At 42.5% G+C, this 19,139-nt stretch overlaps 1 protein-coding gene across 1 annotated transcript in view; it reads right to left on the bottom strand.

Moving 5' to 3' along the window:
- Nucleotides 1-19,139, bottom strand: part of LOC147712585 (AMP deaminase 1-like) — a 2,876,771-nt gene that overhangs the window by 365,355 nt on the left and 2,492,277 nt on the right. The window lies entirely within an intron of this gene.

The following is a 19,139-nucleotide window of genomic DNA, read 5'->3' as shown; positions in this document are numbered from 1 at the left end:
CCTTCATAAGGAGACTCTGCTTTCGCATACAGCAAGATGGAGGAGATAAGTACCCTCTTTGGTTCCAGGGCTTCTCACACTGTAGGAACGGTCAGCACCTTTTGCAAATCAGCATGAGTGATTATCTAATTGTATTCTGGGGACTTTTACAATTGGAGACTTTGAATGCTGCACCTCAGAACAGTGAATTATTTTGAGCACTTCTGGGAATTGTGTCTTTTTCAGATTGTGACAGAATAGGCTGGCACTCCTCATATTACTGTTATTACCTGAAGATATTTTCCATTTTGCCTCAGTGACAAACACCTGGTGGTCGGAGCCTTCAGGTATTATTTACTTGTAACATCTCTCCTGACACTTCATTAGGAGCCTATTCTGACTAATATTAGCACTATTATTCGACGCTATATTGAGGTTACCTCCACTTTACTTCTTTGTGGTCGGAGCTCCTCCTACAGGTATTATTTACTTGTAACATCTCTCCTGACACTTCATTAGGAGCCTATTCTGACTAATATTAGCACTATTATTCGACGCTATATTGAGGTTACCTCCACTTTACTTCTTTGTGGTCGGAGCTCCTCCTACATTATTTATTACTAAAGAATTAGGGGTATACCACAGACAACCGGGCGCTCTGCACAATTAAGGGGAAAAAGTTCACATATCATCGTAGTTACGGTGCTCCTAGGGAAGATGATGTGATTACCAAACACCCACCAAGGTTAACCCGGGTAAAGCAAAATTTATCAAATCTCCTCCCGAGCACTCATAATTATAAAGAAAGTAATATCATGAAAATAGTACGTCAGTAAGTCCAAAATCGAGTTGACACAGTCACCAGAGTACACAGTCCAAATATAGATCCAATATCCTAGAATGACTATTCCAAAAGCGTTTAATTCTTGAAGTCCTTGTTCATCACACAGATTGGTTTCCTCAGAAGTAGCAGCCTGTTAGGATTTTTCTCAGTTTAGGAGTAGTAAAGTTAGATTTACTACTCCTAAATTGGGAGAAATCCTAACTTTAAGACTTTCGGTACTGACAGAAGGCATTTAGGAGTCCTAAAGTTAGGGCTCCTAACTTCTGTGAATACCGAAATGATTAAGTGCCTCCTGTGAATACCAAAATGAGTAAGTGCCTTCTGTGAATTCCAAAATGGTAGTAAGTTTAGGATTTTGTCTTAAGTTAGTTCTGTGAATCAGGCCCATTATTTTTGCAAAACTTCAGCAGCGTCCTAACCAGTACAATTATCTGTAAAACATTATCCATTTTGAGTTTTTAGCGCCTTCACACTAACACAGTGTCTCCTCATAAGGTCTCCTCTAATATAATGCACAGCATAATAACAGACACAGTAATTTCCGCATTGCTGTTGATAGAGCGTGCAGGTCACCCGACTAATTTTCTTACCAAATATGCACACTTGGGCCCATAAGAATATTTTCATTACACATTAATCAGGTAATCTACACTCTACTACCAGCAATTCAGTTCCTTTCTGATTATTTCCGTGTACCTGACTTACCAATCCTTGTCACAGGTACCTAAGTTCACAATGGATCATGGAGCTAGCTGTGGAGTAAGTAGACCATACCATACAATATACAGTTTAATATTGTTTATACTCTTTATAATAACCACAAACTCAGGAAGTTTTGAAAACCTTTATCTAATCATCATCATCATATGCTATGAGCCACAAATTTACACAGATTAAACTGTTTATAACTAGAATTAGAAATATCGTATAGCTATGAATGAGTAAGTATCATTTAGAAATTGGAAAAAGAGAAGGAGAAAAATAAGGAACAGGCTAATTTAGATTAACATACTTTCACAACTTCACTAAAGGCGGGTAAAGAAAGGGAACATACTAATCAAGTAGACTTTCGAAATTCACTAACGGTTCAATGGAAACGAAACTTATGCAATTTGATTTACCCAGATGTACTTATAACTATAGGGAGGGTAAGAATGGAACAAACTATATATGCAAACGATTCAGTAGTTGACTAAAGGAAGGTAGAAAAGTGGAACATGCTAATAAACACTAATGCATGAAAATCTCATTTATGGAAAGACAGGAGAAAAAACAGAACGTATGCAATGTTGCTTTATTCGAGAGATTAGGAAGGAAATTTAGATATAACAAACACCCACTTAGATTTATAATTACCTAGGATAGATTGAAGACTAACCCTGGCCACGGGTCCGTTGGGAAAGGTGGGAAAGGACCCTCAAGGATTTAGGTTGCCAGTAGGCGAGCAGGTACAGCTCATGGACAGTCAGGACAGGATATCCCCAGGATTTGGATGAGGACCGGGTTCACCAGAGAGTACGACGAACACCTGCAGCTTCGGTTGCAACGCCTGCGCTACTCCCTCTCTGCAAGGAATCTGCCAATAACCCCGATTGGGTTCTCGAATCTCCCAGCAAAGTGCTTCGCCAGCACTTAAGGTTCCCAAAACTCCGACTGGGTCTGTGGAAAATACGGACAGAGTGCTCCGCAGCTCTCTGTATCAGTCACCTATAGAGTACGTTGGGTCAGTGACAGGTCAGCTATTCGGACAAGTCGGAAAAATTCTCTAGCTAAACCTAGGCTAGTTATACTGTTTTTCGGGTCAGTGTACCACCCCCCAATGTTGCAAGTGAAAGACTCCCCAAGTTCTGATTGGACAAAGGAGGAGGTTAAGTCATCACACCACCTACATTTTAGACTTTCTCAGGCTTAATATTCATTTTTGTACCCACCCCTTACATTCTAGTTTCCCATGGCATATGTTTTACAGAGGACAATGGGGTACACAGCAGTTTAATACAATTGTAGCTATCTGAGGTACAGTTCAGCTTCGTCCTGCTGGGTTACAGGTCGGTTCCCAGGAACATCTTGGGCGAGGCTGCTAACTGGCTGGGTTTCACTGCTGCATGGTTTTCTTTCCCCCATCACGTGACTGGTACCATACGGGCTTCAAAAATGGAGTAATAAGCGCCTCCCAGGCCCAAAGAATACGATAGATGAAAAGCAAGCGAAAACAATTTAGAAACACAGAATAAAAGATTACACTGTATACCATGAAATGGCTATACTATATCCCTTACTTTATAATAACTATTGCATTAGGGTAAGTGCAGAACAAACAGCTTTGCAAAAGTGGCAATGCAAGCATAGAGCATGTGAGAACATAAAGCAGCCATCTTTAAGTGCATTGCGCATGAGCAACAAATTCCCACCAGAGTGCGTCACATCACATGGGTATGACCGACGCATGCGCAAACAAAATTCCCGCAAAGCAGCGGCCATTTTAGAAGCAAGCGTATTAAGTTTTAGAAAACACATAGGCAAGCGTCTCTGGGACACCCCGTGTAGTGTAACATGTGCAATATTAGTAACACAAACAGGTTGATTTAGTCTATTAAGGTTATTTCAGGTTCTTGATACAAGCAAGTCGCTTAACGTGCGAATACTTGCTCCATCACTGTTATATTAAGTCTGTTATGCTTTTGTTCGATACTTTATTAAACAACTAAGCTACTTTTACCATGGAATTTTTGCATTCATTGTGTCACTACTACCACAGCGGTCTCTTCAAAATAAAGGTGCAGTGATTCTCACATGTATAAGTCAATTATTTTTACCTTTGACTTCCATGGTTTTCTAACTGTCACGGTTCACTGTCTCATTGCTGTTTTCTTGCCGATTTCTGTTCAACATAAATACTTAATTTGTCAGATTTTGTCACTGTTGTAATCCAGACAGGAGGTCGTGTTACTGCTAATAATCTTCTTTAAATATAAAGCAGACGATCTCCAAATGCCTACCTATAAGAACAAAACTAAAAATTCCAGGCAACTTATCAGAAGCAGAAGCTCTCAAACAATCACAAAACGTGACTGCGAAAGGCTAAGCCTCGTCAATGTCTACTCAGACTTTGGCCACCTACTCTACTATGTCTGGGGAGACTATGGATCGTATCTTGCAAGAAATTTCAACTACCAGTTGTCGTTTGTCAGACATGGACATTCAATATCTCTTCTCTAGCCACAAAGGCCAAATGCATCAGAGCAGATATTGTACAATTTAATACTAAAAAACAGACGGATTAGCCAATGATTAACAACAGTAAAAACCAAGATTGACTCCATGCAAAACCGGGATCAAGATCTCTTGCTTCTCCACAGCAAGCTAGTTGATTTAAAAGACCGTAGACAGTGAGACAATATCCACTTTTTTGGCTTTCCTCAAAAGATTGCAGGTCAGAATGCCAGAATCTTCTTATGTAATATTGTTCCTAAGTTGCTGGGCATCACCTTCAATCCAATGCTTGAAATTCAGCCTGCTCATTGAATCGGTCCTCCACGTACTGCCTCAGATTCTTGACCGCAACCCCTCATTGCTTGCTTCTTGAGACATGAGCAAGTATGACAAATATTAATGGGAGCGCGCAAGCAAGGTTTGTATATCTATGCTGGCCATGAAATCCGCATTGCAGCTGACTTTTCACATTAAACTAATGAGGAGTAAGGCTTTTCTCTCTATGAGACCACAGTTGTGGAAAAAAGACATCAAATATGGTTTGTTTGAGCCGGCCCGTTTTCGCATCACTAAAAATGGTGAATCCAAAGACTTTTACGATCGTGAAGATTTGCAACACTTTATAGATGGACTGCACATTCAGGACATAGACACACTGCATCCCCCTATTGACCAGTACTTCCACGGTTCTCAAAATGCTCAGCAGCTAACAGATACTGGGCGTCGCACCACTAGTGAGGTTCGTCATCATGACAGACATTGAACGATCAATCCGTACTCATGAAGATAAAATCTCTGCTCTTCAGACAGTCTCTACATTCACACAAGATCTGCATTGAGACAAATCCAGATCTCCCCCTTAAAATCTGCATCCGATGAAGAATGACCTTAACAATATTTATATTGCCTTACATATGTGGTCGATACTACATATCCTCTTTACACCTTTTCTCCAGTTCCTCACATTAGAGTCTGACTACTGTAGGGAGGTTTTTCTGTTTTACCGCATAATTGTTTCTCAATTTAGGGCGTTCACCGGTTATTTATTATCTGTTATTTATTTCAATGTACTATTAGCTTTTACCTACATGACATCTATTATATTTGATATTAAGTGCTCTGGTTTATTGTTTAACTCTCGACATGTAATTTATTAATCATCTCTATATTTTAGAATAATATATTTTTTTACTATATCCTTCTAAGTCTTATTAGCTTTGACCCTTCTTTTTACTATACACTGTTGCAAATCTTATTATATGTTAGATAATATTTCTATTCATAATTACATTTTGTACCTATATTGTTCTGTAATTAACTAGTGATATGACCTTTTCTTATATTTCCTGCTTGTTTTTACAGAGGATTATTTATTGATTATTATTTCTTGTTAGGTATCATAAAATTTTCACTCAAACATAGTCTATTCTACACCCCAAGGCATGCTTAGGTTTATTGCTTTTCTTTTACATTTTTTCAACATGTTATTTGATCAATTTTTCTCACTATTTCAGGATTATAAATATCTTACTTATACTTCTGTCTCTTATTAGATTTGATCTCCCTCTTTTTTCAATGATCAATTATGTATATTAAAGACCTTCTTTGTTACAATGCTTTCTCTCAAAATCCTTCCTGTTATGATTGTGTTACTCCACTTGGAGATGCACACGATCTTCCTCATATTCTGCTTAGCCGGAATATAATCTTAAACGGGGTAAATCTTCATAACAGGTATAGTTATAGTCAATATTATTTATATAATTCTTTTAAGTTTTTCACATCAGTGGTTCATTATTATATCGTTCTCATGTTTTGTATCACTTAACTAGGCTTATTGAATATGTCTTATTTACTTATTTATTCATACTTTACATTATTTCTTCAATAAAATCTATATTCCCATTCGTATCTAAGCTTCTACTACTATCTTTAATACAGTGCATACTTGGGGGCCCATTAGGATGGCAGGCGGATTGCCCCCGCCGGGCCGGCGGTTCTCACCGCCAGCCCGGCGGGACAATCCGCCCGTCATCGATTCAGAAAAGACCCCCGCCGTATTAGAATGGCTGGGGGGTTCGCAGCAGACGGAAAGACTGTCCGCCGCTTTTCCACCCAGTCGACATCTAGACCGGGCAGAAAAGGGTTCTATATGGTGGCGGTGTCTATCAGACACCGTGTGCCATATTGGAATGGGCATTCCTGAATGCCTTTCCATGGCAGCAATGAAAGGCATGCAGAGTCCGCATGGGGGGCCCATTGGGGGTGGACATGGGGGGTATCTATGGTACCCCCTGCATTTCAAAGAACAACATGGCAGGCACCGTGCGGTGCCTGTCACGTTGTGCTTTGAAATGCACAACATGCATTTTTAGCATTGCAGCTTGCAGTGCTTTCAGCACCGCCCGCCTCTATGTTAAAAATGTGGGATGTGCGGGACCGCAGCAGGCATTGCGGGCGGTCCCACTTACCACCGGTATGGCGGGCGGAATACTAATGTGCCTCTAAGTGTGTACAGTATCCCATTTATAATTGTGCACTCTTAATTTCCTTTATCCACACTCCCTGCTTATATCTCTGTTACTGAATTTACACCTATCTTGTGTCTAATTACGTATTCTTTTAGTTTTCATTCCTTCTTTGTTCTGCAGTTCTTTTCTTCATTCTTTGTGTTCTTGTCTGTATTTATATACATATCTCAGTTTATATTGCTACTTTTAATACAAACATATCTGTTGTTCACTGTTGTAAATTATTTATCAATAGTTACACATTTTACACCTATACTTATAAATTAATGAACTTATGCATCTCTTAATGTATATTTATATATTCTATTAGCTCTCATTCTTTTCTCTCCTACAGATGTTCTTCTTCACACTCCTCGTTACTATATATATATATATATATATATATATATATATATATATATTTATATCTGCTTTTATCTTACTATCTTTAATCTTTTATATTTATTGTTCAAGGTATTTTATTCACAATTGTCAATAACTAGTAACTTGTTCTATATTTTGGCTGATATTTAGATGCTATTGTCTTTATATATATATATTTTAATGTATATTTATGTATTCTATTAACATCCGTCTCTTCCGTAGTCATCTTATCCATGCTTGGCTCTTTGCATCCTCTTTACACACACTTGTCTCTTCAAATCTTCACTTCTCTCCTATCTAGTCCTCATTAAGTTTCAATACTCCTGACGGGGTTACTACCCGGGGCGGTGCTCTAGTGAGCCCATACCCACAGCTAAAGTTAAAGTTTTGTTTTCCTTTATATTTTCTTTTTTACAGTTTTTTGTTTGTTTTTCTTATTTCTGATATACATTTCTTTTGAATTTCTTTCCTATTAAATCTTATTACTCTACACGTTATTTACTAGTATTCTTATCCTTTTCCTTTTCTCTCTCACATCTTGAATTAATCAATCAATACATTTTGCATTGGCTCTCTAACCTCCTGCTTTCTCTTTCTTAGTTTATTACTTACTTACCTTGTTCAAGAGTTCAGGTATCCACTTGGGACGTGGCTAATACTCATTCTCTTCTTGTCATAACATGTAACGTTCATGGTTTAACCCACTTTGCAAACTGAAAAAAGTTCTTTCTTATCTACATTCAAAAAAGGTAGATGCAGATTTGCTCCAGGAAACTCATCTTGAAGCATCAGAATCTGAAAGGTTACGCAGAGATTGGGCGAGTATGGTACATCACAGCAGTATTCATGTGGCAAAACCCCCAGTCATTGCCCCCGTCCATAAATGTGGAGTGGCAATTCTTATCCGCAAATCTTTGCCAGTCACAATATCAAAAACTTGGGAAGACCCAGATGGCAGATATGTGTTTGTCAAACTCCGCATCGGAGACACACATTTCTGTGTAGGATCCGTCTATGCCCCGACGGGAAGAAAAAAATAATTTCTCATCCAATTTAATCGTATCTTATCAGAGATAGGTGCTTCCCAATATCTCATAGGTGGAGATTGGAATCTAGTTAGATACCCAGTTTTGGATAAAACAGGCCCTTTTGATAAGCATAATGCAGCAGATAGAGCTCTTATGGGTGACATTATTGAGGATCATGGTCTGATTGATCACTGGCGCCTATCCCATCTGACAGATACTGAAAATTAATTTATGTCCCCCACTCATGGAACCCTCTCTAGGATAGAGTACTTTTTCATTTCTCAAAGGGTGGTACAGCTGGTTAATGAATCCCATATTTTGAAATCATCAATCTCCAATCACTCCACATTTCTATTATCCCTTCAAACAGGACTGTCTACACCATGCGTAAACCTTACCAAATGAATATTCAACGTCACAAACCCCATATGTGTAAATTACAACTTATAACTCATCTTCAAAACTACCTTTCCCTTAACCAAGGATCCATAAACTCAGGTAGAATCTTGTGGGCTGTAGCCAAGGCTACCATTCGGGGTCAACTCATGAAAGATACTGCATAGGCCAATAAGCAAAATGTTGTGTGCCAAAAAGAACTAGAGCATGATATAGAGACATTCACTCAGTTATATGCTAAACAACCTCTTCTACATTATCGCAAATCAATAGAGTAAGCACGTATGGCATTGAACAACCTTTTTACCTCTAAAGCTGTATATGCTTTACCAAAAATGAAAAGGCGCCATTATGAACAAGGGGAAAAAGCAGGGCGACTTTTGGCGGCTCAACTACGACAACGAGAGGTTTCAGTGGCTATCGCAACTATAAGAACATCTGGGGGGGACCATGTTGACCAGTCCACAAATATTGTTAATGAATTTGCTTTTTATTACCAATCATTATATACCACAGGTACCCAAAAAGATCACAGTAAAATGCTCTCTTTCCTTTTAAAGGTAGCTCTACCTTCCCTTTCTGAGGAGGGCAGGGCACTTCTTGAAGAAGAGTTAGTAAAGCAGAGATTTCACAAGCTATAGCTAAACTCCCATAGCATAACGCTTTAGGGGAAGATGGCTTTCCAGCAGAATTCTACCGTTGTCAGGTGAACAAATAATTGACCGTCTGCGTGCTGCTTTTCAGGAAGCAGATAGCAAAGCCTCTTTAGGCTGTATATCTAATAAAGGGATAATTGCAGTCCTACCCAAACTAGGAAAATACCCATTAATTTGTAGCAGCTCTCGCCCATATCACTTCTCAATTGTGATGTCAAATTTGTAGCCAGGGTCCTGGCCTCTCGCCTTTGTAAATATTTACCTTCTTTAATTTGTCACACCCAAGTGGGCTTTATTGTCCTCTGAACTCGGTCTTTCAACTTTTTACTAAACAGGTACCAGTTGTCTGGACTTCCACAATCCCCTATTGGCTGCAATGCGCAAAAGGTAGCAGAGAGCTCACCCCCATTTGGGTTCTAATGAACGCATTCATGCCAAGGCCCCAATCTTGAACAATACAGCTTTACATGTTAAAGGCAAGCCTATCTCCTGGCCTCAATGGAAACAGGTGGGTATTTTTACTTTGGATCAACTCCTGCATGATGGTGATCTCAAACCTTTTGCACAATTGACTGCAGAATTTAGTCTCCCAATGCATCAAGCACCAATTTATACACAACTTCATCTCTGACTCAACAAAGTTCTAGGATCAAATCCATGGTCACTCCAAATTTCATCAATAGTGCCCTGCTTGCATGCCAGGTCGCCCCCCCTACTGCCGAACAGCTCCACATCTCCAGCAGCTCACCGTATGCTCGGAGCGCGAGTTTGATCCTTCTGTGCCCTGACTGCCTCAGCTTGCTGCTGCGCCTTTTGACTGTATCATAATTTGATGTATTTTACTCCCTGTACTTTGTTGTTTTTTAAGCCGTATTCTCAGTTCCAGCCCATCTGTTTCCCCCCCACCTCCTTCTTGTTTTGCACCCTGTAGTTCCAGCCGCTGCCCCCTGCGGCCCGCCCCCTCGCCGCCCAGCTCCCGCCTACCAGCTGCTCCTCCCTCCTTCCCCGCCTTCAATGTCAGTTGCTGCGTGTCTGCAGCGCGTCCGCACGCAGCGGGCGCCCCGCTGGCACACCAAAGGCATGCCAAAGGCAAGCCCGTCTTCGCCCGTCCGCACCTGGAGCGAACCCTGCGCCAGAACCCCTGGACTCCGCGAACGCCACAAGAATCCACTACGCCCCATCACCCTCTTCGCACTCAACGCCAGCTGAAACCACACCTGCTTCCAGGCAGCCTCAAAACGGACCCACGGACCCTTCTCCTGCTGCACCTGCAGCTGCAGCTTCACCTGCGACAGAACCACCAAACCTCCAAGGACTGGACGCAATCACCTACGCTACATACTCCTCAACACCCACTCCGCAAGCAAACACCGTCGAACTCTGGGGTCTGATCGACACCTCCGCCCCAGATGTGGCCTTCCTGACTGAGACATGATGGAACGACTCCTCAGCACCCGTCATTGCCATAGCCGTACCCGGACGGCTACAATATCACCCACAGGGACCGCGCCAATGGATTCGGAGGAGGAATAGCCATCGTTCACAAATCCAACCTCAAGGTCGCCACCCACGCATACTACACCATCAACACGGCTGAACACCTGCACTTCCGGATCCAAACCGACCCCAAAACCACCCTCAGAGGAACACTCCTCTACAGACCCCCTGAACCTCGGGCTCAGTTCATTGACTCCATCGCAGACCTCGCCAGCACCCACGCACTCGCCTCCACGGACTACATCCTCCTAGGGGACCTGAACTTCCACCTCAGGAACAACGACTCAAACTCCTCAACCCTGATTGACAACCTAGCCAACCTCGGCCTCAGACAACTCGTCACCGCACCCACCCACGCCGCCGGCCACACGCTGGACCCCGTCTTCTCCACAAGATCCCACGTCACCTTCAACCACACCACCGAACTCCACTGGACCGACCACCGCTGCATCCATTTCACCTTCAAGAAACCAACCACCGCACCAAACAGCTACCTCGCCGCTGCTGGAGCAAAATCACCGACAACCAGCTGATCACCACCCTTCCCCAGAACCCCCCACCGACCCCACCAACCCAGACGCCACAGCCCGCAACCTCAGACAGTGGATTGACGACTGCGCCAACACCCTTGCCATGCTCAAGAAACCCTCCAACAACTATGCCAGCAAGAGAGCCACCTGGTTCACCGACGAGCTCCAGACCTCCAAATGTGTATGCCGAAACTGGAGAAGACATGGCTTCATGAACGCACAACAGACAACCACACAGCCCACAAGGATGCCACACGCAGACATCACCACCTCATCAGACTAGCCAAGAGATCCTCCTTCAAAAACCGTCTGGACAACAACGCATATGACAGCAAAGAGCTCTTCAGCATCGTAAAGGAACTCTCCAACCCCAGCGCCAACACCAACAACAACCAGCCCTCACAAGAACTGTGCGACTCACTAGCCATCTTCTTCCACCGCAAGATCACTGACATCCATGACAGCTTCAACACCACGACCGCCCCCACCACGCCAGTCGCTACCTCCCCTGCGTACACCACCAGCACCAACCGCCTGACCTCCTGGGCCAATGTCAACGACGACGAGACACGCAAGGTCATGAACTCCATGCACTCAGGATCTCCATCAGACCCATGCCCAAACCACGTATTCAACAAAGCAGACGCAGCCATCACATCCCAACTACGGAAGGTCATCAACATCTCCTTCAAAACAGCGACATTCCCGGAAAGCTGGAAGCACGCCGAAATCAACGCCCTCCTCAAGAAGCCCAAAGCAGACTTCAAGGACCTCAAGAACCTCCGGCCCATCTCCCTGCTCCCGTACCCGGCAAAAGTCATCGAGAAAATAGTCAACATGCAATTGGACAACCACCTTGAAGACAACAACATCTTAGACCCGTCCCAATCTGGATTCAGACGTAACCACAGCACCGAGACAGCCCTCAGCGCCGCCACAGACGACATCAGGTGCTAACTAGACAACGGCAAAACATCAGCCCTCATCCTCCTGGACCTATCAGCCGCCTTAGACACAGTATACCATCGCACTCTAAAAGCACGCCTCCTAGAAGCCGGAATGCAAGAGAAGGCCCTTGACTGGACCACGTCCTTCCTCTCAGGCAGAACCTAGTGAGTCTGCCTCCCACCCTTCCATTCTGAAGCCACCAACATCATCTGCGGTGTCCCCCAGGGCTCATCCCTCAGCCCGACACTGTTCAACATCTACATGGCCCCCCTCGCACAAGTGGCACACCATCACAACCTCACCATCATCTCCTAAGCCAACGACACCAAACTCATCCTCTCGCTCACCAAGGGTCCACTCACCGCCAAAACCAATCTCCAGGACGGAATGAAGGCCGTCGCCGACTGGATGAGGAGCAGCCGGCTGAAGCTGAACTCGGGCAAGACAGAGGTCCTCATCCTCGGACCACCCCCTCAGCCTGGGACGACTCCTGGTGGCCGACCACAAAGGGAACAGCACCACCATCCACCGACCATGCACGCAACCTTGGTTTCATCCTCGAGTCCTCCCTCTCCATGTTTAAACAGGTCAATGCCATCTCCTCCTCCTGCTACAACACCCTCCGCATGCTCCGCAAGATCTACAAGTGGATCCCGACCGAAACAATAAGAACGGTGACACATGCCCTCGTCAGCAGCAGACTGGATTACAACAATGCACTCTATGCAGGAATCCCAGCCAAACACCTACAACGACTACAACGCATCCAAAACGCCTCCGCCCGACTGATCGTCAACATCCCACGCCGCAGCCACATCACCCTCCTCCTGAGAAACCTACACTGGCTACCCGTCGACAAGAGGATCACCTTCAAGCTCCTCACAGATGCACACAAAGCACTCCACAACGCCGGACCAGCCTACCTGAACAGCAGACTCAGCTTTCACACCCCCCGCCCGCCAGCTCCGCGCCGTCAGCCTCGCCCTCGCCGCTGTCCCCCACATCCAACGTACAACCTCTGGCAGCAGATCCTTCTCCTACTTCGCCGCCAAGACCTGGAACACCCTCCCTACCCACATACGACAGACCCAAGACCTACTCGCCTTCAGAAGACTCCTCAAGACCTGGCTCTTCGAACAGTAGCAGCCCCCCCACTCCCATCAGCGCCTTGAGACACTCACAGGTAAGTAGCGCGCTTTACAAGTACTCTGATTGATTGATCTATATACCTGGGGAACCCATAAAGGGATTATATCTGACCTATACAAGGTATTTACACTATCACTATGCTCCCAAACCTTATCAGGTGCTCTTCCTCTCAAATGACAAACACGCCTATCGGTTACTTATGATGAGAAGAGTAGATTGAACTACTGGAACATTTTACTAGAAAGGCCATAGAAGCACGATTGAAGTTTTGCTTGCTCAAAATTTTGCATGACTGGCATTGGTCTCCCGTAAAAATTAAATTAAGCGGGAATCTTTCCTCACACCAATTGTTGGAGATGTGGTACTACTGGTTGCAACAGAGTCCACATTCTCTGTACTTGCCCTATTGTTCAATCATATTGGTCCTACATAGTTCAGATTTTACGGCACACTTTGCCTCTGAGTTTACTGCTAACAACAGCTCCCATCCTTTTGCATCATTTACAAACTTCCCCACATCTTTCCAAACCACAAAGCCGTCTTTTAAATACTGCTCTGGCCACAGCTAAAATATGTATGCTACGCCAGTGGAAATCCCCGAACCCACCCTCTCAAGAGTCTTGGCTGGTGACTATGGCTCAAATTGCCTACTATGAAGGAGTTATTTATACTTTACATGACCAGACAGATTTATTTAACCAAGTCTGGACCCCACTTTTGAAAATGAATGCCGACTGTGTGATGGACAATATTGCTTGCCCTATAGTGGATACCACAGTATCATATATCGTTTCTCTTTCTTATTTATCTCTCATTTCTGTTTTGCTTCTTTTCCTACTATAATCGTTATGCTTTCTCCCCTTTCTCAACTTTGTTACAGGCTTAGATATTAACACTGAGAAAATGTGATACATTCCACCCTATCTCATATCTTGTATCTCGTGTGTTATATTTGTATAATTCTTTCAGAGTATACTATACTATATTATATTTTCTGCTCTTTCATACTGTATTCCATTGATATTTTTCTTCTATTGTTATTACATTAGTATTTAATCATTTTACTGCCTTTTCTCCTCTATCATAGGCTGAAATATAATAAATTCCTCTATTGCAAATTCCTGGATGTTATAGCTTTATTATATACTTTTCACCATTATCATTCATTGTCTGATGTCTTTCTATCCGAACAACCTTTTTTTTTTCTTCCGCTTTATTCATATTTATACCGTTATGAATATACTTCACTATTTATACTCTTATTGTAATGAAATCCCTGTTCTTGTATTATAAATATTCGTATCATAATATGTTTATAAAATGCTTAAAAACAATGTAAACACAAAAAAACAAGCAGCAACGGGGAGCAAGCTGAGGCATGCAATGATGTATGGAGCAGGCTGGCAAGGAGGGAGCAAACAGCGATGAACGAGAGGTTAGGAGATGGGCAAGCATAACTGGGACATTGATTTGAAATATATTCTCACCTTGAATTCAGAGAAAGAAAAGTAAAGAGGCACCCTAGGAGAATAGTGTCTGACATTTAACCTCAGCCTTCGACTGCACAGCAAATGTGATGAGAGAACAACAAGATTTACAGGCCTGTTTACAGAAACGGAGCTCAGAGCGAGTGAAAACACGAGCCCTCATGTTCAGTGCTCTTAAACAAAGAAAAACGTCGTTCCAAAAACAGTTCCTAAAATGGGAGCAGTGGCAGGACACTAGTAATTGGTCCACGTTGTCGTGAGGGCTAAACACATGAAGACGCATGCATGCCATGGATAAATGAGGCGAAAGAATATGAGAGTGATGATAAAACCAGCAAATGGGAAGCCTATGGACGGGCTGAATCACACATATTTAATACAACAGTCTCTTTGAGACGACGCATGCGCTGTCTGGCCAAGACCTAAAAAGAGGCTGAAATTACTACAAACAAGTTTAAGATGTCAAACAAGGTCGATATTTTTACAATCCCAAAATAGCTGGACAAAACACTGGAAGTATTCCGAGATACTCCCTACATGACCTAAGGCTCCCCCCCCCCCACCCGCCTTCCCCCAAAATACTGAGCCTGCAAAGTAACTACCAGAACAAGCCATGCAGAGCTAGGGTAGCTTCTGTTGCCTTGAAGGGACAGTGCATATGTTCTCTTCTTTGTACATCAAGCCTTATCAGACTACATTTATTTAGACATTTTCCTTTGGTTGCAGCACAGTTGAAGGTTCCTGGTGTTGTTACTCTATGTTACTAAAATTATTACAGCTATTAAACTAATTGAGAGAATGCCCAATTCACCAGTCAGCATTGGGATTTTTATATTCAGACAAAGACAACAACTCTTTGTAAAACACTCATCCACAGATAACTTTTTTGTGGCATTTCTCATCACTGAGTCCTCGCCTAGATAGGAAAACTATTTGGGCGGGCTTGGCCTTTATTATAGAGAGAGTGCTTTCATCTTTCACTTCTTGTTTTGGGATCTTTTCATTAATTTTCAATTCCCTTAAGGTAACCCCTAGAAGATGTTTTATGTATTTAGGGGTCCTTTTGTATGCTTAAAAACAATGATCAGATGCAGTGGGGTAATATTAATACTCTCTATCTAGTCGAAATCAAGCTTCATGTTTCAACTGGTTGTTTTGCTGCCCAATGGTTCTCTATGATTTCTTTAGGACCATGTTGAAGATCCCTAATACCTATAATTCAAGGTGCAAAACTGTTTGTTCTCTATTACATACATCACTTGCTTATATTCATCCATTCATGCATGCAAACCATTTTTCAATATTCTCATTGGGCATTAATAGCCAATTAAAGGTTTGAAGGTGGGTGGACCTTATAGTCATTCATTTGTCAAAGATCCCACCGGCTGTCTCACCTATTTGGCACTCTAACCCCTGTATCACATTATGTTAGACTGGCAGATACCCTGGCTCCTACTTTTCATATTGCTAATAGGCAAGCTCAATCTGCAAAAAAAAGTTGAAAATGCCTGCTACCATTTTCTAATTTTGTGTGCTGCCTGCACTTTCCTGTCAGCAAAAGCAAGGGGAGGAACTCAGATGGCCATCTGTGAACTGGAAGCTGCTACAAAAGAGGTTGAGCGAGCACCACAGGGGAGTTAAGACTTTTTTTATCCTCAATTTCAGGTGTGAGACAGCTCCAGCTCCTGCTCCAGCTTATTATCAGGGCCCAAAGCATATTCAAGAGATGTTTGGGGATGGCAGCACAGAATTCCTCCTTTGTTGGTCTGTGACAATAGCCATAGCACAGTGAGAATTCAGAATGGCTAGGCAACTTCAAACATTCCATCCATGAGTAACTGTTTTTATTAAACTTTGAAAGAATGACTGCAGAATGTAATGCTTTAGTTGTACCACAATACCTAATATAACAAATGCTCTTGGGGGCGATTTTGTGATTCTTGGGAAGAAAGAAAGAAAACATAGAAAGTAATCTACTAAGGAAAGGGAATCTAATGGCATATCTAATGCTACAAGAATGAACCACCCTTCTTAAAACCCTGGATTAACATTGGATCAAAGTCTGTGTCCTACCATGCTGCCTAATCTTGGCTGGCTTAATGGTCATCTATTAAAGTGCAGAAGATGATGGACTAGATAACCAAAACAGTCCCAAAGTTAAACAAATCATGAGAAAAATAGGAACATCCCACAAAATCTGAGGAGAGTGAAATTTGTCTGCTCCGCCATTCAGAAGAAAATGATTAATTGTAGGTGTGGCATTCTAAATAAGTATATTTAGGACAATCAGCATATGAATGTGACATGTTTATGAAGTTAAAACATACTCCATACTCCATATGAATAGTGTTGTTTATGAATAATGCTGTTTTCAGCAAGCAGACTGAAGACAATGGTTTAGGTTTGCTGTGACAACACGGCTGACTGCTTTACCTACTCTTATCAATTCCAACTCTTTCCAATCCTATCCATCAGAGGTGGCCACCGGGATAAACAGCAACTGATTAAAATGTTACAGTGAAATTACAGAGATATTACTTTTTGGTTCTGGTGTGTCCCTCTGGTCAAACCAGTGGTGACCAGCAGAACTGTGTTCTCCTCTACCCGCCACAAGCAACTGAAACGTTGCATTCTGGTTGGACACCAACCTCTGTCTTGCTGACTAGTACTTCAGAATCATGTTGTTTCATTCTTAGAACTTTAAGAATGATTCTCTCTCTACTTTCCAACACTGCAAGAAAGACTAAAATGCATGCTTTAATACGGCCTTATAGCCCAAAGTAGCGGGCTATACCAGCCATTAAAGGCCTGCTCCAGTGTTAAAGACCTGAGCCTAAGGTGAGGGCCTTTAACAAGGGAGCAGGACTTTAATGCCAGTATAGCCCAGCTACGGAGGGGTATAATGCCATTAGAACATTCCACCACTAGACAGCAGAATGTTGTAATAAAACAAAGGTCTCAAGGAGACCGAGGAGATTGGAATCCCCTCAGGCTCCGTGAGGCCTTTGTTCAAAGCAGCAGCTGTGAATGACAACATTGGAATGTTGAAGCTCCAGGCTTCTACCACCCATTAGAACATTGGAATGTTGGGAGCTCCATTAAAGACAATGGAGTGCTCCCTGCTTCTACGGGTAGGGAAAGGCGCGCAGAGCAACAGTCCAAAGTTTACCTCTCGAAGCTCGCAGGGATTTAAATCCCCTCGAGCTAGGACAAGCCATTGTTTTATTTGTTAGAACATTCTGCTTTCTAGTGACAGAATGTTCCAATAGCCTATAGCCCTCTTAGCAAGGCTATACTGGCCATTAAAGTCCCGTCCCTTGTTAAAGTCCCTCACGCGGGAGCGGGCCTTTAATAGCCGGTATAGCCCGCTACGGCGGGCTATAAGGCTATATTAGAAGCCCAGAGTACTTTGTTTTTTCAATGGAGCTCCCAACAGTCCAATGTTTTAATAATGTTGAGATGCGATTTTGTGGATTCTCTTCTTTTAAGTCTTCGTAAGTATAGACTGCAAGCTCTGCAGAGAATTTAGAACTCTGCAGGCAGACTAGTTCTGAAAATTCCTCCATGACAAAAATCAGTACTACCAGAACTTAGACATCTGCTCTGGCTCTCAGTTTGGAAAAGATCATTATTTAAAGCTGTGTGCCCTATCTTCTGAGCTGTTAATAACATTGAACCCAAACACTTATGTTCCAAGCGTCAATCCTAAGTGCCGGTCACAAACGTAACATCTACAAACCTCAAACATTCACCATTCCAGGATTCAAATGGAAGAAAGTGGGAGGACGTTCCATCTCCCTTGTGGACACCAAATTCTGTAATCCTTTACCTCATTTTTCACAGTCTCTGGAAAAAGTACTGGACTAACGCAAGCAACTAAGAACCTGGCAATTCCAGAACAGACCTTTGCATTGGAGTTTCTCTGCGCCAAGATACCTTGTTGGGATGGTAGTTCCATCTCTAAGTTTTATTTTTATTCTATTTCATACATTGATGTGATTTGATTCTACTCAGAAGAGTATTACTTTCTTATCACATGCTATTGGTTGTTTGGTATAATTCTGCATGCTTACATTTCCATGCAGTTTACATCTAAAAAGTACACTGAATTATCACACATTATGGGCCTCATATACAAAGCCCTTTTGTGATTGCTTTTCTTTATGTACAAAAGTCATTTATGACTAAGCAAATTCTTTCCAATTTGTAAAAAGATTTTCGAACCTTGTCCGAATCACAAAAAGGAGGGGCTGTGAATGGGGCTTGCTCCTTCTATTTACCAGTTGGAGAAGAATGTATCAATGGTTTGTGACATTGATCAGATACGGACACCTCAAAGGGGGTGGTATCTGATTCATAAACAGGAAAGGGTCCTTCTTTACAATTGCCATCTTAGTAAAAAAATGTTTTAAAAGAAAACATTTTTTTAAAGTAGTCTGAACTGCATTTTAAAAAAAGTTCTCTTTATTTAAACACAATCACAGACATGGCGGTCTGCTGACCCTTACTTGCTCCCAT

Source organism: Lissotriton vulgaris, chromosome 5 (assembly GCF_964263255.1).
Source record: "Lissotriton vulgaris chromosome 5, aLisVul1.2, whole genome shotgun sequence".
NCBI classification, from domain to species: Eukaryota; Metazoa; Chordata; class Amphibia; order Caudata; family Salamandridae; genus Lissotriton; species Lissotriton vulgaris.
This window is presented reverse-complemented; position numbering and strand designations above follow the sequence as displayed.